General features: G+C 43.6%; 1 protein-coding gene across 4 annotated transcripts in view; it reads right to left on the reverse strand.

Annotated features, from left to right (window-relative positions):
• Window positions 1–26,801, reverse strand: part of LOC101737404 (pseudouridylate synthase RPUSD2) — a 508,157-nt gene that overhangs the window by 439,485 nt on the left and 41,871 nt on the right. The gene's annotated exons all lie outside the window — the stretch shown is intronic.

Here is a 26,801-nt window from a genome sequence, read left to right on the forward strand (position 1 = left end):
CCCCAGGTGGGCCTTGAAACGAATGAACAAGGAGTTGCTGATGGAGGCGGCCGCTGTTGCTGCGTGGGCGCCAAAACCCGCGCGGCTCGCGGACGTGGATGCGGAGGTCGACTGGTTCCGGGGCACCATGGCAAACATTTGTGATGCCGCCATGCCCCGGGTCGGCCCCCGAGCACCACGTGGGGGTGCATTCTGGTGGTCGCCCGAGATCGCAAGACTCCGAGAGGAGTGCGTGAGGGCGCGCCGCCGGAGCGCACGCCACCGCCGCCGCCGTAGTCGCGACGCAACGTTCGCGGAGACGGCGGCCCGGCTGCACGCTGACTGTCGTCAAAAGCAGACGGCGTTGCAGCTGGCCATCGGCGAGGCCAAGAAGCAGAGCATGAAGACTCTCCTGGAGTCGCTCGACGAAGATCCCTGGGGGCGCCCATACAAGATGGTTCGCAGGAAACTGCAGCCGTGGGCGCTCCCGGTGACCGAGCGGCTCCAGCCTCGGCAGCTGCGGGAAATAGTTTCCGCGCTTTTCCCGCCAGCAGCGGGGGGAGACTTTGAGCCCCCCCAGATGGACGCCACGTGGGGCACGCCTCCGCGTCGCCCCAGCGTTCCCGCTGCCGAGGAGCCCCCTCCCCCTATCACGGGGGCGGAGATCCATGCGGCCGTGTCCAGAATGAGAGCGAAGGACGCGGCCCCCGGCCCTGACGGTGTTCACGGCCGGGTCTGGAGCTTGGCCTTCGAGGCCCTAGGGGACCGGCTCGGGGGGCTTTTCGAAGCGTGCCTCGAGTCGGGACGGTTCCCGTCGAAATGGAAGACGGGCAGACTGGTCCTTCTGCGGAAGGACGGGCGCCCCGCGGACTCACCCGCGGGCTATCGCCCCATCGTGTTGCTGGACGAAGCGGGCAAGATGCTCGAGAGGATCGTCGCGGCCCGCATCGTCCGGCACCTGACCGAGACGGGTCCCGATCTTTCGGCGGAGCAATACGGCTTCAGAGAGGGCCGCTCGACTATCGACGCAATTCTGCGCGTGCGGGCCCTCTCCGATGAAGCCGTATCCCGGGGCGGGGTGGCGATGGCGTTATCCTTAGATGTAAGGAACGCCTTCAACACCCTGCCCTGGTCGGTGATCGCGGGGGCGCTGGAGTATCACGGCGTCCCCGCATACCTCCGCCGACTGATCGGCTCCTACCTCGAGGGCAGGTCGATCCAGTGCATCGGACACGGTGGGGCGATGTACCGCTTCCCCGTCGAGCGCGGTGTTCCGCAGGGGTCCGTCCTGGGCCCCCTGCTGTGGAACATCGGCTACGACTGGGTCCTGCGGGGCGTCATTCGGGGTCCCCTCCCCGGGCTGAGCGTAATTTGTTACGCCGACGACACGTTGGTCGTGGCTCCGGGGAGGGACTACCGGGAGTCTGCCCGTCTGGCGTGCGCAGGCGTGGCACACGTCGTCACAAGGATCCGACGGCTGGGACTCGAGGTGGCGCTCGACAAAACCCAGGCCCTGTTGTTTCACGGGCCGGGACGAGCGCCGCCTCTGGGTGCCCACCTCGTGATCGGAGGCGTCCGCGTCGGGGTCGGGGTGACCGGTCTTCGGTACCTCGGCCTTGAACTGGATGGTCGGTGGAACTTCCGCGCTCACTTTGCGAAGTTGGGCCCTCGACTGATGGCGACGGCCGGCTCTTTGAGCCGGCTGCTTCCAAACGTCGGGGGTCCCGATCAGGTGGCGCGCCGCCTCTACATGGGGGTGGTGCGGTCGATGGCACTATACGGCGCGCCCGTATGGTGCTACGCCCTGACCCGCCAGAACGTCGCCGCGCTGCGACGTCCGCAGCGCGCGATCGCGGTCAGGGCGATCCGAGGATACCGCACCGTCTCCTTCGAGGCGGCGTGCTTGCTCGCCGGGGCGCCACCCTGGGACCTGGAAGCGGAGGCGCTCGCTGCCGATTACCGGTGGCGTAGCGACCTCCGCTCTAGGGGGGAAGGGCGCCCCAGCGAAGGTGTAGTTCGAGCGCGGAGGCTCCACTCTCGGCGGTCCGTGCTGGAGGCGTGGTCTCGCCGCTTGGCGGACCCGTCGGCCGGCCTCCGAACCGTCGAGGCGGTCCGCCCGGTTCTCGCGGACTGGGTGGGCCGCGACCGCGGATGCCTCACCTTCCGGCTAACGCAGATGCTTACCGGCCATGGTTGTTTCGGCCGGTACTTGCACAAGATAGCCGGAAGGGAACCGACGGCGCAGTGCCACCACTGCGCGGACCGCGACGAGGAAGACACAGCGGAACACACATTGGCGCGTTGCTCTGGATTTAACGAGCAACGCGCCGCCCTCGTCGCGGTCATAGGAGAGGACCTCTCGCTGCCGCGCGTCGTGGCTACGATGCTCGGCAGCGACGCGTCCTGGAAGGCGATGCTCGACTTCTGCGAGTCCACCATCTCGCAGAAGGAGGCGGCGGAGCGAGAGAGGGAGAGCTCTTCCCTTTCCGCACCGATCCGTCGCCGTCGAGCCGGGGGCCGGAGGCGGGAATACGCCCGTACGTCCCGGCCCCTGTAGGTGGCGGCCTCCCCCCGGTGAAGGTCAAGGGGCGACCTGAGGGGGTGAGGCCGCGCGGCGCGCTACCAGCACTCTAGCGCGCTGCCGTGGAGTGAATAGAGCGACCGGTCGACGGTGTATCGCGTCCCGACCCGGCAGGCTGGTTCTGGTCCAGCGGGGTATTCCGGGACACCAGCGGCACCGTCTGGGCGGCCCGACGGGCTGCCGTACCGAGACGGCCGACGTTTCAGAGCCTTCGATTCGCCTCGAAGGCTCCGTCGGCCGGGCGTCCTTGGGGTGAGCCGCGCCGTCTGGTTGTAGTGTTGACCGCGGTAGCCCCCCTACCTCATCCGGGTTCTGACCTCGGAGGGGATCGGACGTCGGGTGTAAGAGTGCAGAGGAGTCGTTTAGTGGGTGGGCTCTAAAATCCTTGGGCCCGCGGTCTGCTCACAACACCATGCAGATCGTTGAGTCTCACATACCCCGCGCGCCCCTTTTGCGCGGGGACCTCGTAGGAGGTTCGGCCCTCTACCCGAAAAAAAAAAAAAAAAAAAAAAAAAAAAAAAAAAAAAGGGCACACTATCGACTTTTGCCGAAAACGAGAGTTTAATAATAGAAAATTCAATAATCAACCGGGGTCTCACACGAATAATAATAATAATAATAACACTCAGGGTCGTACATGGGCTAATCAGCCCATCCATCCTATTTTATCGAGAGATGAAGGCCGTGACGAAGTCGATAACAGTCATTTAAACACAATCGCTCTCCCGTCAGGTATCGTGCAGGGAGATTGTTAACCAATAAAATCGATATCAAACAAAATCATATAAATAAATCCACTGTATCCGCCGTGTCCAATGTATCCGCTGTATCCACTGTATCCGCTGTATCTAATGTATCCACTGTATCCACTGTATCCGCTGTATCCGCTGTATCCGCTGTATCTAATGTATCCACTGTATCCACTGTATCCACTGTATCCGCTGTATCCACTGTATCCGCTGTATCTAATGTATCCACTGTATCCACTGTATCCGCTGTATCCGCTGTATCCGCTGTATCTAATGTATCCACTGTATCCACTGTATCCACTGTATCCGCTGTATCCACTGTATCCACTGTATCCACCGTACCTAATGCATCCACCGTATCCGCTGTGTCCGCTTTATCCACTGTACCTTCTTTATCCACTGTATCCGCATTACCTACTGTGCCTATCCTCTCCACTACATCCAAACCTAAGCTAGTTTCGACGTCTCCAATACTTGAACAAAAAAAAAGAAATATATTAAAAACATATAATATTACAACTAGCCCATCAAAAAAATACTTACCATTTATAGAAATCAAGACATCACTCTCTCCCAAACCTTTGAAGCTCCTCGTTGATAGTGGTGCATCCGTTAGTATTATTAAAATATCTTCCATCGAAACTATGCCCGAGATCAAAAATGAATTCATCACCTTTTCTGGCCTAGGAACCGAAAGTAATCCAATGAAATCCCTAGGAATGATAGATGCAACATTTGATTCGTTAAAACACCAGTTCCACCTTGTCTCTGACTTGGATTTTCCATATGACGGCATAATAGGTAATGACTACTTCACCACACTTAACTGCAAAATAGATTACACTGAAAACACATTAGTTGTCAACAACACTAAACTTAATCTAAAATTCACTGATCCAATTTATACTATTCCTCCTAGGACCGAAACCGTTATCGAATGCTCTGTACTAAATCCAGAAGTTAAAGAGGGTCTTATTTTAGACCAAAATCAGATCAGTTCTCTTCTCATCGCTAACTGCATAGTAAAAGTTAAATCAAACTCAAGAATAAATATATCAGTTGTGAATACTTCCGAATATCCATTACGTGTAAATTCAAACTTAAAACTCAAATTGATACCATTTGACGAAAAAGCTAATAGCAAAATTTTCTATACTTCCGTCAGTGACAAAGAAAGTCAAAACAATGCTTTACAGAGAGCCGAAGCAGTTCTAGACCTATTACGTGTCTCACACTTGAATGTCGAAGAAAAAGATGCTCTCTATGATCTATGTGCGACTTATTCTGACATCTTCCATTTACCCAATGACAAATTGACTTGTACCGACGCGATACTTCATGAAATAACCACTTCTTCCTCTGTCCCTATTAATACGAAATCGTATAGATTCCCTGAAGTGCACAAACAAGAAGTCCAATCCCAAATTACTAAAATGTTGGATGAAGGGATCATTAAACCTTCCACATCTCCATGGTCCTCTCCAATCTGGATAGTCCCCAAGAAAATCGACGCATCTGGTCAACGCAAATGGCGAGTGGTGATCGACTACCGTAAGCTCAACGACATCACTATAGGTGACGTTTATCCAATCCCTAATATTTCCGAAATATTGGACCAACTAGGTAAATCTAAATATTTTAGCACATTAGATCTTGCTTCCGGTTTCCATCAAATTAGGATGTCTCCACAAGATGCTCCTAAAACCGCTTTCTCAATTCCTCAAGGTCACTTCGAATTCACACGCATGCCTTTCGGACTGAAAAACGCCCCAGCTACTTTTCAGAGACTCATGAACTCTGCCCTCTCAGGCCTACAAGGCATACAATGCTTCGTATATTTGGACGATATAGTCGTCCATTCATTTGACCTAGAAAAACATATCCTCAACCTTTCCAATATTTTCGACAGGCTCCGTACTTTTAATTTAAAACTTCAACCCGACAAATGTGAATTTCTCCGTAAGGAAGTATCTTACCTTGGTCACATAATAACCGATGAAGGTGTAAAACCTAATCCGGAAAAAATCAAAGCCGTGCAACAATTTCCTACTCCCAAATCTCCCAAAGATATAAAATCCTTCCTTGGACTCGTATCATACTACAGAAAATTTATCCCAGATATATCCAAAATAGCTAAACCCCTTACTAATCTCCTAAAAAAGAATGTCCCGTTCCTTTGGCAAAATGAACAGCAACTCGCCTTTGAAACCTTGAAAAACGCACTCATAACAGCTCCACTACTAGCCTATCCTGACTTTAACAAACCATTTGTACTTACTTGTGACGCATCCGATTATGCAATCTCCGCCATTTTATCCCAGGGTGAAATAGGGAAGGATCGCCCCATTGCCTATGCATCACGAACCCTAAACAAATCCGAATTAAATTATTCCGTTTCTGAAAAAGAATGTTTGGCCATTATATTCGGCACCAAAACGTTCAGACCATATCTATATGGACATCGTTTCAAAATTGTTACAGACCATCAACCGCTTAAATGGTTATTCAGTCACAAAGATCCGTCTTCCAAATTAATCCGATGGAGACTCAAACTAGAGGAGTTTGATTATGAAATTGAATATAAAAGGGGCAAAATCAATCGAAACGCGGATGCTTTGTCCCGTTTTCCTGTAAACCCAATAATCGAAAACCAACCTCAATCTTCCACTTCTGGCACCGCCAATCCTAATCTCCAAGAATCTGAGATTCCTTCCGACCTTCTAGAAGACCTTACCGAACTTGGTGCCTTAGATATCAGTCCAAGCCAGGGCGTCGATTTCAGCCCTCTCTATCCACCTTCCGAATCAAGTGATCCAAACCCTCCACCTTTGCCAGATCCTGTCAACGACACACACGAACCGACACCTGAAATAAATTCCAACATCACAGACGACTACTCGACCTTTCTAAAATCCTTCACAGACGAGAACCAAACTTTTAATACTCAAGTTAAAGAACACAACGAAAGTCTCCTTAAAAGCACTTCAAAAACTATTTTAATCCCTGTCTCCATTGATTTCGATGACTCAAACCCTTATCTTGAAGACATACTTTCCTCATTAGAAGACCGTACAATCCTTGACAATGAACGTGAACTTCATAGTTTTATGAAAATAGAGCTTAAAGGAAAAGTTTTTTATCTTCTATTTACGAAGGTTTACTATTTCGACAATTGCACTTACCCAGACATATTCAAGACCCTTAAGTCCGCACGAGACGACATCATACTCCAAGGTGACATAAATGATATTGCCATTTCCGACTTCAAGAGCTCATTTGAACAACACTCTTTTGTGAAAATTTATGGGATGCTAGTTTACCTATTCAACAACACAAACACTACAGTAAACATACACCATGATACTATCATCCATCCTGTCCCTACCGAAATTTCTAGAATACTAAAAGAAAACCACGATATTCCGATCGCCGGTCATCTCGGTTCCAATCGAATGTTAAGCAGAATTAAAGAACGTTATCATTGGAGAAATATGCGCTCAGACATCGAAGACTACGTCAAGAATTGCAAACTGTGTCAATCAAACAAAGCTCTGCGCAAGATCAACAAATCTCCTATGCAAATCACCACCAGCTCTACTCGCCCCTTTGAGAGGATTAGCCTCGATCTCGTTGGTCCCTTGCCTGAGGCTGGCCTTTCAAAGCTTAAGTTTATTCTAACTCTTCAAGACGATTTAACCAAATTTTCTATTGCATACCCAATCTCTAATGCTACCGCAGAGGAGTCCTGCGAATGCTTAGTCCACTTCATTTCCTTATTTGGTATCCCGAAATCAATACTCACTGATCAGGGAACCAACTTCACTGCCGAACTCTTTAAAGTAACGTGTCAATTTTTAAAAATTAAGCAACTCTGGTCCTCTCCCTACCATCCCCAAACGCAGGGCGCCCTGGAAAGAAGTCACTCAACACTAAAAGAATACCTTAAGTCTTATGTGAATGATAATCAGACAAACTGGCATAAATTTGTATACACAGCTATGCTCACCTACAACAGTACAATCCACACCACTACTCAATTTACACCTTACGAACTCGTCTTTGGTCATAAACCATATATACCCGATTCCGTCTTCGATTTACGATCAGATGTCACGTACCCTGAATATCTTAAGATGCTTAGTCACCGCCTCAAAATATCAAGAGAAAAAGCTCTACAAAATATTAATGTCTCTAAAGAAAAGTCCAAGACATATTATGACAGACACTCTCGCCCCGTCCAATACAAGGTTGGAGATTACGTGTATTTAAAGAATCATCTCCGACTTAGAAAGGCCCTATCACCGATGTGGAAAGGTCCTTACAAAGTTGTAAAAATTCACGGCAATAACACCCTTTCCCTCCTGGTAAATCGTCGGCACGTGAAACATCATTTCGACGAAGTAAAACCAGCACCCGTAGTATAAAACATAATTAAACTACTAGCTCTTCTAATAAATACGTTCATAGCTTTAATACATAAATATAATTAAATAAATAAACATAACCATATCAGTAGTATCATGAAAGGAATAAAATCTATGATACTTTCAGAATCGCTACGAAAAGTGTCAGCATCCATGGAACAGATGCTATTCAGATACATCCTGTGCAGAGTAGTCCTGGCATCTACCTCGACCCGATGGGTTCCTTAAAGTTAATTAATGGTCATTTAAGTATTGTCATTCCAGTAAATGTATCCTTCATAAGTCCCCATTTATATAACATTAAAGCCGTCTTAAGTACAGCTCGTAACTTCTGTAACCAGAATAGGATATTTGAATCTTCAGAATGCGAAAACATATTACAACCTCTCGAAGTTCGTTTCTCTGATATGCTGAGAGATTTCGATTCTGTTTCTCACCTCGTTGCACGAAGAACAAAACGCTCAGCGTGGTTCGGTGGTGTCGGGTCAGTATTCAAAACCCTGTTCGGCACAGTAGACGAAAATGATGCGATCCGTTATGATAACGCCATTCGAGTATTACAAGATGATCAAAAAGATCTAGCAGAAAATATAAAACAAGGTATAGTAGTTACAACCTTTGCGCTTGACGCACTTAACAAATCTATTAACCAATTAATAGATAACGAAAAATCTCTAAATAATGCTGTTACTATTTTATCCGATAATCTAAAGAATTTGAGTCAGGGTTCCGCTACCCTTAATACTAAAATGAAAATGATGAAAATTGTAAATATCCTAGAAAATAGCATACTTACCCTGTCATTTAAATTAGAAGACATATCCAACGGCCTTATGTTTAGTAAAAACAATGTATTATATCCTGCAATTTACTCTCCTAAAGAATTTTATAATGATTTAGTTAATAATTTAAGATTTCTTCCTAACTCTAAAGAACTACCAATTCCATTAGATATAAGCAACGTACATAATTTAATTGACGTCTCTAGTATTAGTTCATATTATTTAAATGGTAAACTTGTATTTGTTTTAAAACTACCTTTAGTATATCCTTTGGAATTTAACCTTTATCATGTGTTGCCTTTACCTACCCCTATCAATAATAATTCCTACGCTATGATTATCCCTAACACAGTATATATTGGATTTTCCAAAGATAGAACTAAGTATTGTCATTTCGAATCATTTGATAAATGTAAATCCATTGGTCAAAATTATATTTGTGACCACATATATACACTATCTAGTGCAACTCACCCCACATGTGAAAGTGAAATCATTACTAAACATGTAACTAAATTACCTGATGAATGCCAAATTAAAGCCATAACAGGAAACATAGAAATGTGGCAAAAACTACAGGAAAACAAATGGATTTTTGTCATGTCCAAGAACTCCAAATTTACACTTGATTGTCTTGATGAACATATCTATGAGACAAATATATTTGGCACAGGTATCATTGAAATACCCATGGGTTGCACCGGATATTGCCGTGGTATTGAATTATTATCTAAAGAAACTATTCAGATTAATGTTACACATATTAAAATTGATTTTGATATTATAAGTAATCTTAATTTAAGCGAATCCAAGTTCTCCAATGTAATGCCAAAAGTAAATATAAAATATCCAAATTTTGATCCGTTACTAAACTACAATGAGAACTTTGATTTACTTAACCATAAATTAGAAAATATTATAAATAAGCCTCAACTTGTAAAAAATTATGAACACTACTATGTCCCGACTACCATGTATTGTATTCTACTCATATTATTAGCATTAAGTTATAAATATTATAAGTTTTGTAAACCTAGGTCCAGCGGCATCCTTCAATCTCCTTCCATCCACCTTGCTCCTGATAATCCCGAACCTGAAATTGAACTTACCTCACCTACCTCTCCTACTCCAAGACTTCGCTTTTGATTCCTAAACTTCACCCTTAAGGTGTAAGTTTAGTCTCATCCGGGGGGCTGTTATATCCGGGCTTCGGTACCGTAGATATGCAGACCCTACCGTATTCCTGCTGCATCAGCTCTCCCGTAACCTTATCCACACCATACCTCATTGCAATCCCCACGCACTCAGTTAGTTCGTCTCCATCCTTCGCCGCGCTCGCGCCTATCATTTTTTATTAAATCCAGTGTGAATCATAATTTAGTTTTTTTTAAAAAGAAGTTCATAGTGTCCCGTATAACAGTACGGTAAATGAGTCATCCCATCGAAATATCTAATGGATTTTGTTATAATACACTCACTACTGTTACTTCCTACCTTCCTCACCCGAAACAGTGAAAAATAGTAAACAAAGAATGAGAAAATTACGAAAAGCAAATATTTTCTCCCCGTGAACACTCGATAAAGCAATTTAACATAACTACCCTCAACCAAATCGGTGTTTGAACACGAAAGGAAAGTTCGACCGAATCGGTACCCAGTTGAAAAATAATCGGAAATAACTCGACAGTTCGGAAAAGTTCGCATCATAGAGTTTGTAAATACGTAGAAACGACATTTTAACGTTGAAAATATCGATAAAAATGTTCTTTATTTTTACGCAAAATCTATTATATTTACAAGTATTCACAATGGCAATGCCTTTGCAGACTGCTGATCACCTTCTACCATACATTAATAATTAATATAGATAGTATTAATATAAATAGCTCAAGTAATTTAATATGAAACGTCGATACGTTTGGCCATAGTCAAAAAACAATTCCATCTAAAATAAAAAGAAGGATTGTCTACAACTTTAAAAACATCCACATTTTCACCTGAACCTGTCTGTAACACGCGAAACTCAGCGACCGATAAATAAACTGTTAGCGAAACGAAAGTAGGTTTCGTGACAAATGATTATAAAAGAGAACCAAGAACTTGGAATGCACCATTCCTGATTTAGGTGCAAGCTGAATTTCAAAGTTGATTAAAATGGTTTGCTTAACAGTGTTTATTGCAGAATCGTTATTCCCTTTTTTATTTCAAAATATAAATTTACAGATGAAAAACAATCAAATCACCTTTGGAAAAAAACGCGATCCCAGCCGCCGAAAACAGCAATAGTAGTGGATGCCGACAACATACAATGTCGCATCCAGTGCGGTAGTAGAATTACAACTAAGCTACGCATCAACCGCCTCCTCTGAGTTGGCTAATTGAACCCAAGGTTGGACGAGTGGTGTCAATTTTGTTAATTCAATCATTTCATCAACACAAATGGCCTTTAACCTCCCGACAAACAAAATTAAATAAAGTTAAGCAGGAGTTTCTATTAAAAAAAAATATTAGATTACAAAGACACAATCAACTGTTGTTTGAAGAGGATTATGAAATTAATTCCAAAAGAGTAAAATCAATGTCAGTTTTAGATCAACTTTGGCTGGCTGAAGTTAGCTTATCAAGCATTAGAAAGATTGCATTGTATCAAGCCATTACAAAGTCAGGCAGTGGCATAACTCATGCTGAAATATACTCGTATTGAATATAGTACCGCTAATCTATATTTCTATACTAATATTATAAAGAGGGAGAATAGGCTCCGAAACTACTGAACCGATTTGAAAAATTATTTCACTGTTTGGAAGCTATACTATTCCCGAGTGACATAGGCTGTAATATTTTTTGAAAATAACTCCAATAATATAACCCAAGGTGTAAAAAAATTACCTAAAATATTCTTTACATCGCGTGCCCTGCGAAAACTATTAATGATAGAATAAAATAATGTACTACGGCTTTGTAGGACGCATTATTATTTACAAAAAGTGTCGCGACAGCATATGTCTATCTATCTGTTATAGTTATACCGCAATAAGTGTTCTTTTATTAAAAAAAATAAAACAACATCCTTGAAATTTTTGTTAAAGACCCGGGCGGAGCCGGAGCGCGCCGCTATAAGTAATAACCTTATAAACCGGCGTAAACAAGTAAATAGCGTACATCTATGAACTTACTCTGACACACAAAAACATAATAAATAAAAACATACGCCAAAAGATTTAAAAAACTACTGATGAAAACATGTTTTGTAAGAAACGTTGCCAAATAACAAAGTGTACGTATGCAAACCTTTCACGACTGCAAAAAAATCTTATATTGCAAAGTATGTGGTAGACCAGACTCGTGTAGACTTTTATTTAAAAAAAAATTACCAGTCCTTGTAATGTCTGTTAAGGCCGAGTCATTTTCTAAGTTAATTGTGTAATTAAAATAAAATGAAATTAGCATCGTAATTTGCGAGACGTGATCAAATTCTGAGGTTAGCTTAAATTTTCTTTGAGTTTTAATCGTTTGACGGGCTATATCTCACTAATTAAATACTCTAATCCAATTACATGATATAGAAAAACCAGTATTTAATATAAGTCATTCGACAAGCTTGATAGTAAGAGGATTATTTACTGGCAGAATGTATTATATAACGATCAAAAGACTCTAAGCAAATTTACTTACTTAAATAAACTCAAATAGCGAGAGGTCGAAAGAGTATTAATTAACATTAGAATATTATGAAAAGTATGAACCATGAACAGTTTTGAATACAACAGTGAAAACTATGAACAGTTTTGCAATGCGATAACATGGCCGAAGTCTAAATATTTAGATTCATCCATTTAGTTTTATAAAATGCCAAGATTTTTTTATTATTTTCCTGTACAATAATCTCCAATACAGATGAAGAAAATATCACGTAGAAATTATATGTGCATCCATTAATAAAAAACAGAAGTAGACTCTTAATAATTAAGACGCAATTATAAAAATAATAATAATAAAATCAATCAACAAAATTTCGAAGTTTACTTCCTAGATACTTAAACATTTCGTCATATAAAGAAAATATCATATAAAAAGTCATATAAAGGGTTTTTATTCAACAGACGTAACAAGACTATCATCCAAAATTTTTCATCTCCCAAGCATTTTAGCGACAACTATCACGTTCTTCACACGAATCAATTTGGGCCGAGCTATGTTTTGATATGGATCCAAACTACGTTTAGTGGCTTCATTGTGGTTTAGTGGCGGAAACCCCGCACGAATACTATCGTGTTTTGTTAACAACCATTATACAGTGCCAGCAACGACAGAGCGCGCACAGCTCTTTAATTCCAATTTCGTACTCGGGTTCTCGACTTTTTTGTTTGGACACGATAAAGACACAATACGTACTGCGAAACAATAATGCTTTTCTCTCTTATTTTTATTTTTATAAAGTTTCTATTCTTTACGCAACCGCTTCCAATGCTCTTGAGATAGATTTGTGAATAACGTGACTGAATAGAATTAGTCTAACGGTATGGTTTTTTTTTTTCAGAATGAATATAGAATTTCAAAACTAAAAATTAAAAACTTTGCTTTGTTAACATTGATTTAATAACTCCAGATTCAATGAGTAACTACGACTATATAAAGATGACGAGTAACGATTCATTCAATATTAATCTAGAACAAAATTGCAAGTTTTTTTCTTTATTTATTTAACATATTGATTTACTTTTTGAATGATAAGTACTCATTAGTAGTAGGTAAATCATTTTTTAAATTCTACGTCACATCAAAGTTAAATTGTATCCGTTAGACAAATTCTTTGACCGGCTGGAGAATAAAGCCCTGAAAGGGTTCATTTATCCACGCTCCAAGTTATTCACCATATCAAATTGCTGATAACGTATCCTGATAAGAATGTGTGATGACACATTTGCAAAGTTCGATGACAATACCAAGAAAAGCTCTACAGAGGTAAATAAAAAAAAATAGCTCTCAAACCGAAATATTAAATTATTTTTAGGCATAAACAGAATGTAACACGCAACCGTTGGGACATCGCGTAAAATGTTTTGAGAATTCAATTAGTTAACGGTCATATTAGCTTTATACGATGTTAGGGTTGTTAAATAAAATGGATATATCTCATTATCACTGGTGGTAGGACCTCTTGTGAGTCCGCGCGGGTAGCTACCACCACCCCGCCTATTTCTGCCGTGAAGCAGTAATGCGTTTCGGTTTGAAGGGTGGGGTAGCCGTTGTAACTATACTGAGACCTTAGAACTTATATCTCAAGGTGGGTGGCGCATTTACATTGTAGTTGTCTATGGGCTCCAGTAACCACATAACACCAGGTGGGCTGTGAGCTCGTCCACCCATCTAAGCAATAAAAAAAAAAACTCATAGCCTTATACCACAACTTTACTGTACTATCATCATTTTATGTAACTTTTGTACCAAGTTAAAGATTGACAACCATTATGATGTAGTAACTTTCAGTTGAATATACATTCAAGCTGTGGTTAAATTTTCAAAGAAAACCTAGTGTTTTTATAAAACCACATTACCTGTTTACAGACAGTCACAGCTCACAAAAAGCATTCCATCAGATACAAAAAAATGAAACTTGCAGTAAGATCAGATTTAACTAACACAAAAAAAAATGTACAAGGAATTGAATAATACAAACTCAATGATAATAAAAACACGAAAACTGATATGTAATACTTAGGCCTAAAATCGTACAAAAAAGGACATACCTACCTTTTTATAATATTATCTAATATAGTATAATAAAAAGGCAGGCATTCTACAGTAACTAGAGGTCCCCCAGTAGTCGAAATTCGACTATAATTAATTGGAATTGTAAGTTTGTACACTATTATGATTGTATTTTATACTTCTATAATCACAAATTTCGCCAAGACTACACTATAAAAATATTAATAAAGACAAACAATATTTAATCTATTCTCAATTTGACCACAGACGTCAAGAACAAAAGTTTGACAATAAATAGCATGCATGCGTGTGTGCGTCAAATACACGGTATGTAGTGTGTGTAATGTTTTCCTTATTGATTTAATGTATGTTTTATGAATTATTTTAAAAAAATATTAGTATTGTGCACTTCTTTATATTCTCTATAAGTATAGAAAATTTCATACGCCTCCGTCCGCGCAATTTTCGTAAAAAGAGATACAAAGTTTTTACTTCACGTATTAATACCTAGTCAGGTCATAAATTCTGTCACATGTTTAATGTAAAATAATTGAAACAAGTTTATTCATTATGTAACCATTCATATGCCAAAATGAACTTAACAAAACATAGATTCTTATGACACTAAAGTTTATTCAAAATGACCTCCGTGATTTTGAATACAGGCCTTCAATCTGCGCGGCCAGTCGTCTATCCCAGCACGAACGAGGTCCATGTCAATATCGGCGGCTGCCTTAATCAAGGATGTCTTGAGTGACTCCAAATTGGGATGAGGCTTTGAGCACGCTTTTTCCTCCAAGTGTTGCCGTATCTTGTAATCTAACGGATTCAAATCTGGACTGGAGGAGGGCCAGTCTTCGTGCCGGATGAAGTCGATTTCACGCGCCGCCAGACAGTCTTGTGTGCTCTTCGCTCTATGAGCTGGCGCCGAATCTTGTTGGAATATCCAGTGCCTGTTATTGAACATGGTATGAGAAACAGGTTCCACAAGGTTCGTCAGGACTGTATTTTGATACACAACTGCATTCGTTTTTACACCTTTCTCACAAAAATGTACCTCTGTTAAGCCCCGCCCCAATAAGAAACTCCCAACCATACCATGAGCGAGGATGGAAAATGACCTCGTTGGAGACGCGGAATACGGTTGCTCGCTTCTTCACTACTGTGTGCGTACACCTTATCATTTTGTCATTCTCGCTCACGACTCGGTCGTGCGCGGACGTGCTTTCCGATCCGTGGCCCGCTTGCGAGCCGCGTCTCTGAACTCACAGTTGTGCTCGACAGTGTAGTGACCGTGAATACATCGTGCGTACAATTCGGTAGTGCGGACGTGCTGATCCGTTGGTCGCTTGCGATCTGCGTATCGAGGTCCATTTTTGTGCGCTAAAGTTTTGTAACCGCGAACCCACCCTTACCAACTGCCTTTTTCAAGGCAACCAATCGCTACGTTCAGCTTCCTGTGGCACTCACAGGCTAGCGATTTCCTAACCCTTCCCAAAAACAACAGTCTTTTTCAAGACTAGACCCCCGCTCGCGATTCTGCCTGCTGTAGCACTATACAGCCCGAGCGGGTTCCTTTCCTTTTCCCCGCCGATTGCCGTTTTCACGGCATAGGCATTCCCCCCCCCTGCTCCTTGCTGTCCTGCAGCACAGGGGGGTTACAAATCCTATCCGGGGCCTCGCCTTTCGGCGAGTTCAACAAAAGTCCCGGGGCCGCCCCCCCCGGGCAAGAAGACAGCAAGATGAGTGAAGATTGTGTCAGTGAAAGTGCTAGTGACATTGTCGGGTTCCTCCGGGATAGGTACCCGTCAATTAGGGCCGAGTACTTAGCGTATAGGGCCTCCCGTGGCAATCCCTCCCCCCCCGCGTCCGTCGCCGCGTATTTCAACCGTGCCTCGGAGGCACGCCGCGCGCCCCCCGCCGCCGCGTTAAGTTCGAGCGCACGTTCCAACGATGCGACTCACGAAGCGCCTAACGCTACCCCCACCCCCGCGCCCGCGTCGTTTACGTCATCGCGCGCTTCGTCCGTCGCGACCTCGATCGTTTCGAGTTCAGGCTCCGATACCGAATCGGAGATGGATTTCGAATCCGCGTCAAGCCCTCAGCCTGGAACTTCGGATGGGTTCCAAACCGTAACGCGCGGCAAAAAGCGTACTCGCGCCGTGGAGTCCCGGAGCTCCACGACGAAACAGACTAAATCCGCGACCGCCTCTCGACCGAAAGTAGTAGTTACACCGGAGTCGGACTCCGCGCGCCGCGTAACCCCACCGCCGCGTCCCAAGCCCGCGCCCGCTCCTAAAGCAGCTGCCCCGCCCCCGCTGATTCTCCAGGAAAAAACTGCGTGGAACCGCGTTTCCCAGGCCCTTCAGGCAAATAAAATTAATTATACCCATGCGCGTAACGTCGCGCATGGGATTCAGATAAAGGTCGCAACGCCGGGCGACCATAGGGCCCTCTCAGCATACCTCCGAAAGGAGAACATAGGTTTCCACACCTATGCTCTTCAGGAGGACCGCGAGCTCCGCGTAGTGATACGCGGAGTCCCTAAAGAACTCGACATCGACTACATAAAGGAGGATCTGACCGCTCAGGCCCTCCCGATAGTTAGTGTGCACCGGATGCACAGCGGGCGGGGCAAACAGCCCTATAATATGATACTCGTGGCGTTAGAACCCACCCCGGAGGCCAAAAAGAAGATCGCATGTCTCACGACAATTTGCGGCCTATCCGGGATCTCAATCGAAGCCCCCCACAAGCGTGGCACTCCCGGGCAGTGCTACAGATGTCAGCTTTACGGCCACTCGGCTCGTAATTGCCACGCGCGCCCCCGCTGCGTAAAGTGCCTCGGCGACCACGCCACACTAGATTGCTCGCGTGTTAGGGAAACCGCGACCGAACCCCCAAGCTGTGTCCTATGCCTTAAGCAAGGGCACCCCGCGAACTACCGTGGATGTCCTAGGGCTCCGCGCAAGCGTTCAACCCTCCCAGCTCCGCGAACCGTCGGCCCAAAGACTTCGGCACCCTCAGTGCCGAAACCTGCCTTCGTGCCGGTTGCAGTTCCCACGGTTTCAGCGTGGAAAAAGCCGCTGCCGTATACGAAGGCGGGAACGCAAACCGCACCCCCGCCCCCGCTCGCGACACGCCCCGCGCCTCAGCCCCTGCTCGCACCTCGCCCCGCGCCCGCGTTCCGTCCCCCGCAACCCTCTGCCGCCAACGACTTCGCGCTCGTGCGCGACTTCGTCACCGCGGTGAACTTCGACCGTCTGCGATCGTTCGCTGACGCTATCCGTAGGTCGACAACCCCCGAACAGCGGCTCGCGGCCGCGTTCGATCACATGGACGTTTACGAGTCCGTGTCGCGTACGCTATAAAATCTTTACCGGTAATCAATGGCGCAAAAAGGTAGAGAAAAACCGTATTCCCTTACGTTAGCATTCTACAATGCTAACGGACTCGCGCGGCAACGCGATCAAATTTTCGAATTCCTCCGCGACAATCTTATAGATATCTTGTTAGTGCAGGAGACCTGTCTGAAGCCCTCGCGTCGCGACCCGAAAGTCGCGAATTACGTCATGGTTAGGAATGACAGACTCACCGCCTCCAAAGGCGGGACTGCCATTTACTATAGGCGGGCCCTGCACGTTGTCCCTCTCGATACTCCCTCGCTCACACATATCGAGGCGTCAGTGTGCCGCATCTCGCTGACGGGACACCAGCCGATCGTCATCGCATCCGTTTATCTCCCCCCGGACAAGCCCCTTCTGAGCAGTGACATCGAGTCACTGTTCGGCATGGGAGACTCTGTCATCATGGCAGGCGATTTAAATTGCCACCACACTAGGTGGAACTGCCATCGTACAAACGTTAACGGTAGGCGTCTCGACGCGTTTATAGACGACCTCACCTTTGAAATAGTCGGTCCCACAACTCCAACATGTTATCCGTATAACATCGCGCTCCGTCCGAGCACTATAGACCTGGCATTGCTTAGGAACGTAACTCTGCGCTTGCGTTCCATCGAAGCAATGTCAGAGCTCGACTCAGACCACCGACCTGTCGTTATGCAGCTCGGTCGCCCCCACAACCCAGTCACTGTTACGAGGACCATGGTGGATTGGAATAAGCTGGGCACGTGCCTAGCCGACGCCGCTCCGCCAATCCTCCCTTGCGGCCCGGATTCGAATCCATCCCCCGAGGACACCGTCGAATCCATAAACATCATTACCGATCACATCTCCTCCGCGATCATTAGATCTTCAAAAGAAGTCGATGTGGAGGACAGCTTCCACCGCATCAGACTGTCCCCCGATCTTAGGAATCTCTTAAGAGTTAGGAACGCGGCAATCCGGGCCTACGATCGTCTTCCCACGCATTCAAACCGGATTCGGATGCGTCGTCTACAACGCGAAGTCCACTCCCGCTTAAGCGACGCGCGCAACGATAATTGGCATAGTTATTTAGAACAACTCGCGCCCTCCCACCAAGCATACTGGCGACTAGCTAGGACTCTCAAATCCGAAACTACCGCTACTATGCCTCCCCTCGTACGCCCTTCAGGCCAACCACCGGCATTCGATGACGAAGACAAGGCTGAGCTGCTGGCCGATGCACTGCAAGAGCAGTGCACCACCAGCACTCAACACGCGGACCCCGAACACACCGAGTTAGTCGACAGGGAGGTCGAGCGCAGAGCTTCCCTGCCGCCCTCGGACGCGTTACCCCCCATTACCACCGACGAAGTTAGAGACGCGATCCACAACCTACAACCTAGGAAGGCACCCGGCTCCGACGGCATCCACAACCGCGCGCTTAAACTCTTGCCAGTCCAACTGATAGCAATGTTGGCTACAATTTTAAATGCCGCTATGACGCACTGCATCTTTCCCGCGGTGTGGAAAGAAGCGGACGTTATCGGTATACATAAGCCGGGCAAACCGACAAACGAAACTTCTAGTTACCGTCCGATTAGTCTCCTCTCGACGATAGGAAAAATTTACGAACGGCTCCTTAGGAAACGCCTCTGGGATTTTGTTACCGCGAACAAAATTCTCATAGACGAACAGTTCGGATTCCGCTCAAAACACTCGTGCGTACAACAAGTGCACCGCCTCACGGAGCACATTCTGATAGGACTAAATAGGCGTAAACAAATCCCGACCGGCGCCCTCTTCTTCGACATCGCGAAGGCGTTCGACAAAGTCTGGCACAACGGTTTAATTTATAAACTGTACAACATGGGAGTGCCAGACAGACTCGTGCTCATCATACGAGACTTCTTGTCGAACCGTTCGTTTCGATATCGAGTAGAGGGAACTCGTTCTCGTCCCCGTCAACTGACCGCCGGAGTCCCGCAAGGCTCCGCGCTCTCCCCGTTATTATTTAGTTTGTATATCAATGATATACCCCGGTCTCCGGAGACCCATCTAGCGCTCTTCGCCGATGACACGGCTATCTACTACTCGTGTAGGAAGATGTCGCTGCTTCATCGGCGACTCCAGATCGCAGTAGCCACCCTGGGACAGTGGTTCCGGAAGTGGCGAATAGACATCAACCCCACGAAAAGCGCAGCGGTGCTCTTCAAAAGGGGTCGCCCTCCGAACATCACTTCGAGCATCCCACTCCGTAGTAGGCGCGCAAACACCTCCGCCGTTAGTCCCATCACTCTCTTTGGCCAGCCCATTCCGTGGGTCTCGAAGGTCAAATATCTAGGCGTCACCCTCGACAGAGGGATGACATTCCGTCCCCATATAAAAACGGTACGCGACCGCGCCGCGTTTATTCTAGGACGACTCTATCCAATGCTTTGTAGTCGAAGCAAACTGTCCCTCCGTAATAAGGTAACTCTCTACAAAACTTGTATACGCCCCGTCATGACGTATGCAAGCGTAGTGTTCGCTCACGCAGCCCGCACCAACTTAAAATCCCTTCAGGTTATTCAATCACGATTCTGCAGGATAGCCGTCGGAGCGCCTTGGTTCCTTAGGAATGTGGATCTCCACGACGACCTGGAGCTCGACTCTTTTAGTAAGTATCTACAGTCGGCATCGCTGCGCCATTTTGAGAAGGCGGCACGACATGAGAACCCTCTCATCGTAGCCGCTGGAAATTACATACCCGACCCAGTAGACCGAATGGTAAACCGTCGACGTCGCCCAAAGCACGTCATTACGGATCCTCCTGATCCACTAACGGTGCTTTTAGGCACCACAAGCACCGGTCACCGTCCTCGTCGAACCCGTCGCTTGCGACGAAGGGCTCGACGAGCGAACTAACCCATAGACACAGCCCACTGAGTTTCTCGCCGGATCTTCTCAGTGGGTCGCGTTTCCGATCCGGTGGTAGATTCCGCGAAGCACTGCTCTTGCTAGGGTCAGTGTTAGCAACTCTCCGGTTGAGCCCCGCGAGCTCACCTACTAACGTTAGGGCGAAGCTGAAATAGCCTCTCAAGGCTATCAGCATAGGTAGGAAAAAAAAAAAAAATCATTTTGTTTGTTTTAGCTCTCTTCTACGGTAAAAATTTTTTCATCCGAAAAAATAATTTCCCGATATTTTTTTCCCGCGTATCGCTTCAACAAAGCGCGGCATCTCTTCAGTCTCAGGTCCATTAGACGATCATTCAAACAATGTCCTGTTTTTCTTCGATATGCTCGAAGCCCTAAGTCTTCATTTAACACCCTTTTCACCGTGGTTCTGCTTAACCCCATCTGAAGGGCCAACAGTTTCTGCTTACGTTTGGGATTTCTTTGAATTCGCGCCTTCATAGCTTTTATCACTACTGGAGTCCTAACAGACCGAGGGCGACCACTTCTTGACCTGTCATCTACACTAGAGTCTTCATTGTATCGTTTGATGGTACGATAAACGAATCTTTTGGTTATATTCAAATTTTTCAGTATGTTAAAAATTTGAATTGGCGCGTAACCGCAACGATGCAACGCAATAACTGCAACACGATCTTCTTTAAGCGTCCACTCCATATTTAAAAATGAGTAAAATTCTAAAAGTATACATTTTTATTTTCATGAACAATTCGAAATTCGAATTCAATAAACTTTTTTGTGGCCAGCATTCTAAAAGAAAAGTTTTTACTGTGTGACAATACTTATGACCTGACTAGGTATATAGATTATATTTTAAACTAGCTTTTACCCGCGACTTCGTCCGCATAAGTTTTTTTGTTTTGCAGTTCGAGCTCTGCTAGAACTACGGCTTAGATTGGATTTACGTTTGCGTGGCATATCGAAAACAATAAAACAATAATTAAAGATTTTTAAAATCGGTAGTTTTAAAAACTACCACGTAAGACAATTTTTTATAAAAACTTCGATAAAGCAAACCTTTTTACTTATAACCTAAATATCTAAATCAATCAATAACGTATTGAACCTAAACAACTATGCACCTGACCTAAAACCTAAATTAACTAAATAAATTCAAAAATATTGAATTTATGTACCACACCACAATACACAATTTTCTTCACTACTGGTACTACCTACTTATCTATCAAAACTAACATAAAAGTACTATAATATAATGACAAAATATATTACTAAACTAATTTACTACGAACTATAAACATCCTGATGTGAGCTAAAAAACACTTAACCTACACATGAATAAAATTGAGAATTAACAAATGAAAGCGACTGCAAAAATAAAGAATAATACGTATCTGAGTAAACCTAGAGATATGAATGATTGGTTAAGAAAATACCTACATCTAACAGCTACCTTAACTACCTAATAATAAAAATGTAACTAAGTACTTAATAAAAATACGAAAATGACGTCAACTTGGACTCAAAAATAATAACCTACCAAATATTTATTTAGATATCTAAAACAAAGGACTAAATTAAAGCTTACAGACCCTACGCGTAGACCGTAGTACCTATTTCAACTCGGAATTTAAAAAGAACGTTTTTAGCTAACCAAAAATACGCAACGAATAGAGTTTCGTAACGCAATATTTCAATATTCGTGCGACGACGACGTCTGCCCTCGTGCGTCTGCCCGCTTGGGTAGGCACAGTTGGTAAATTCCCTAAATTATGGCGCCTACCGACCCTCTAAGTTAGAAAAGTGATCAAATACTAACTTTAAGTCTTAGTAAAAAAAACATCAAAATCATTTCAGTAGCTATGGCGTCATTCGCTTCTTGACACGATCACGCTAGATTTCCGCGGGAATGAGGTATTTTCCCGCCGTAAGAAGTAGCCTGTGTCCGTGCCTAGGATCCTATCTTTATATTAACCAAGTCTTATAAAAATCCGTTCAGACGTTAAGGCGTGAATGAGGTAAACTTTTAAACCAAACTATTAAAAATCACTAACTTAATTAGTTTTCTGCCTACTGCCTACGCCTTAAGTACGATAGCATGAATATTAATAGCCCATATCCTTTTCTAGGTTACTATCTATCACCTAACTAAATGTCATCAAAATCCGTTCAGCCGTTTAGGCATGATAGAGCAAAACTCCCACCAAAAACCATAAAAAAATCACTAACTCAATTCAGTTTTCTGCCTACTTCCTACCCCCTAAGTACTATGACGTGATCATTTTGATCTTATATCCATTTTTAGGTAACCATCTATTACCTTACTAAATTTCATCAAGATCTGTTCAGCCTTTTATACGTGAAAGAGCAAAAGTCCCAACAAAAACGACTAAAAATCACTAACTCAATTTAGTTATCTGCCTACTGCCTACCCCCTAAGAACGATGGCGTGATTATTTATAGCCTATGACCATTTCTAGGTTATCATCTATCACCATACCAAATTTCATCAAAATCCGTTCAGCCGTTTAGGCGTGAAAGAGGAACAGACAGACAGACAGACAGACAGAGTTACTTTCGCATTTATAATATTAGTATGGATAATTGTCTCTTTACAACTTACTCAATTATTAAAAAATAATTCTACATGTAAAGATATAGGTATGGTAATCTGGATGAATAAAGATCTGTTGTAATTGTTGTAAATAGGGTCTATTCGTTTTAATCAAAGGTGATTTCATACTTCGATTGGCTCTGTAACTTTCTTCACATAATAAATTCTAGACTTTGAAGCGCGGTAAGTTACTAGGGGAAAGATATTGATATCAATTTGTACTAACAACTAGGGACAATCAAATCTACATATTCTTCAATAGTTTATAAATAAATATTACATTCAAGTTGTTTTCGTCTCTCTCTGAGAGAGAGCCTATGGAAGTATTTTCATACTGGTGGTAGGACCTCTCGTGAGTCCGCACGAGTAGGTACCACCACCCTGCCTATTTCTGCCGTGAAGCAGTAAGGGTGGGGCAGCCGCTGTAACTATACTTGAGACCTTGGAACTGATATCTCAAGGTGGGTGGCGCATTTACGTCGTAGATGTCTATGGGCTCCAGTAACCACTTAACACCAGGTCGGCTGTGAGATCGTTCACACATCTAAGCAATAGAAAAAAAAAAGTAAGATAAAATAGACTAATGAGAAGCACAAAAAAAAAACGGTCGATGGAAGAAAGAAGAGAGTAGTGTGAATCCATAAGGGTCATACAGACGCTAACCGTTCTCTGACTATTTAACATAAAACTGCACAATTTTAAAGATTAGGCCTAAAAGTATTATTAATTTCACACCCAACCCTGAATGCAGTAAGCAATGAAATTACACGAGCATACGTTTGCGAGGTGGTCGGTCACACAGCGTGAAACGTGCCGGTACCAGGGGAAATAATTTTTGCAAATTGCGATGATGCAGTAGCAAATTGCAGGTAAAAATTCATAATTATGTAATTTACGTTTTCGGTTTAGCAATGATTATATGATTCGAATTAGTATATTTATGTAGATATAATTCTATGAGTCATATATTCGTACCCGTTTTAGATGATGGATTACTATCATTCAATTACATGAGCTATAGCAGTTTTATGTGTTATCGTTATCGTAGTAGTTGTTATTAGTGTATTATTATACAGTTTTTTTATCGGTATACTAACTGACCCGGCAGACTTCGTAGTGCCTCAATCGATAAATAAAAAGCCTAAACTTTTGTATAAAATAACCTTAAAACAAACAAAAGGAATCCGTCCGACGGAGGACCCATTGTTATTTTTATTTAATTCCGAGTATTTTCATATATATCTACCTTTTAAACCTTCTCTGAACTTCCACAAATAATTCAAGAACAAAATTAGCCAAATCGGTCCAGCCGTTTCCGAGTTTTAGCGAGACTAACGAACAGCAATTATTTTTTATATATATAGATATATTATAGATTAGGTCAAGGCCGGTCTAGTGCTAAGTGTTCAATTGTATTTGTGATGGCTTGTGCATCGTTGAGCTGATGAACGCACATGAGGCAACATCATTGCAATAACATCATTAAAATTCTGCACGAGATATGAAGATTATATGTGGAATACAACTATTACCAACTCTCGTTCAGTTTGAAATCCTTAGTCTTATGCTATAAATAAGCCGTCTCCACTATATAGACATCCATGATACATAACGGTTACGAAAGCTGTTAAACAGGACATTGTAGACAACACAAAACATAATGGCTTAATGTAATCACAGCGTCTTTGTTTCGAAGCCAGATTACAGTTAATCTATAGACAAAGCCACACGACCGAAGTGAAGTGGAAGAAATCGTCACATCTGTAGGCATTGTCTTGGAACATGACAATGGTGTTAATCTTCGGATGAGAACCGGAATTGCATTACGTTAATGTCGGTTAATCTATTTATTTGTATGAGTAACCATTAGACTTTTAATTAATTTAGAATTATTTGTATGTGTAACCATTAAATTTGGTTATTTTTTTAAATATATATACAGTTAAAAACAATCTCCTTATTTTTCATTCATGCTTAGTCGCTTCTTTGAATCTTAACCTCGAACACTCGTCAAATTTCTAGCATACAATTTCTAGAAAACAAAAATGTATATAATCTTGTTAAATTCTCCATTAAACCATTATCATCACCCAGTATTATATTTTATCATATACGAACACATTAATTTGTTTTCAATTAGTAATCAGGACATGTGAGATACGTCTTTCAATGATGTTCTGATACGGGCACAGTCTAAGGATGTCATGCTACGAATTCAGGGGATCAATTATCGAACTGTCCATCTTAATTTAGAGATGCCTTTACCAAATTACCGTTTATGGATATGCTTATTTGGAGCAAGTTTTACGTGAGACACTATTATATCATCAAGAGTTATCGTAGCTTGGCTAATAGAATATTTACTGGTGGTAGGACCTCTTGTGAGTCCGCGCGGGTAGGTACCACCACCCTGCCTATTTCTGCCGTGAAGCAGTAATGCGTTTCGGTTTGAAGGGCGGGGTAGCCGTTGTAAGTATACTGAGACCTTAGAACTGATTTCTCAAGGTGGGTGGCGCATTTACGTCGTAGATGTCTATGGGCTCCAGTAACCACTTAATACCAGGTGGGCTGTGACTCGTCCACCTATCTAAGCAATAAAAAAAGAAAGTAGTTTCATACAACAAAGATGTCTAGTTTATTATTCAACATCACAAAGCAATATTCGTATCAAAACGATCGACTAAGATTCGTAATACCGTGCAGTATCTTTGAATAATCCTCTGAGTATTCGCACAAAGACAAGGATTTCCTTTCAAGTATAATTCTCGCGCAATTATCCTTATATGCGGGTACTAATCCCACTAGATTAGCTCGAATATGTCTGTCAATATATTAAGTAGATCGTGAATGGATTATACAAGCTACGTTATAGTGAAAGCCACATCCTGGGTTAGCAGTTTGTTTTATTTGCAAAAATAAAACGCGATCAAGAATTTTCATTTTTTATTGCTTAGATGGGTGGACGAGCTCACAGCCCACCTGGTGTTAAGTGATTGCTAGAACCCATAAACATCTACAACGTAGACGCGCCACCCACCTTGAGATACAAGTTCTAAAGTCACAGTATAGTTACAACGGCTGCCCCACCCTTCAAACCGAAACGCATTACTGCTTCACGGTAGAAATAGGCAGGGCGGTGGTACCTATCCGCGCGGACTCACAAGTGGTCCGGTCCTACCACCAGTAATTACGCAAATTAAAAATTACGCAGAATTTTCATATCATATCAGGTTTGTTGAAAAGCCTATATATGTTGCAAACTTTGTGAGGTCTGTGAATTGCGGCACTTTATACCAGGTGGGTTGTGAGATGCAAAGATTCACCTCGTATTTGGATAATCTAGACTTTCTAGACTAATAAATAATGGTAAAAGCTAGCCTTAGTTTTGCTAAATGACCACGCAAGCTTTTGTTAGTTTTCCTATTGACACGGTTTAAAAGCAACCTTCTTTTGAAATTCTAATAACGATAAAACTCGTCCACTGTCTAGATTGGAACTATCTATAAATGTATAAAATCACACACATCGACTAAAAACACCAACCCCAGAAACAGAACACAATCAAACGAATATTTTTTTTATTGCTTAGTTGGGTGTACGAGTTCACAGCCCACCTGGTGTTAAGTGGTTACTCGAGCCCATAGACATCTACAACGTAAACGCGCCACCCACCTTGAGA

Source organism: Bombyx mori, chromosome 4 (genome assembly GCF_030269925.1).
Source record: "Bombyx mori chromosome 4, ASM3026992v2".
In the NCBI taxonomy this organism is placed as follows: domain Eukaryota; kingdom Metazoa; phylum Arthropoda; class Insecta; order Lepidoptera; family Bombycidae; genus Bombyx; species Bombyx mori.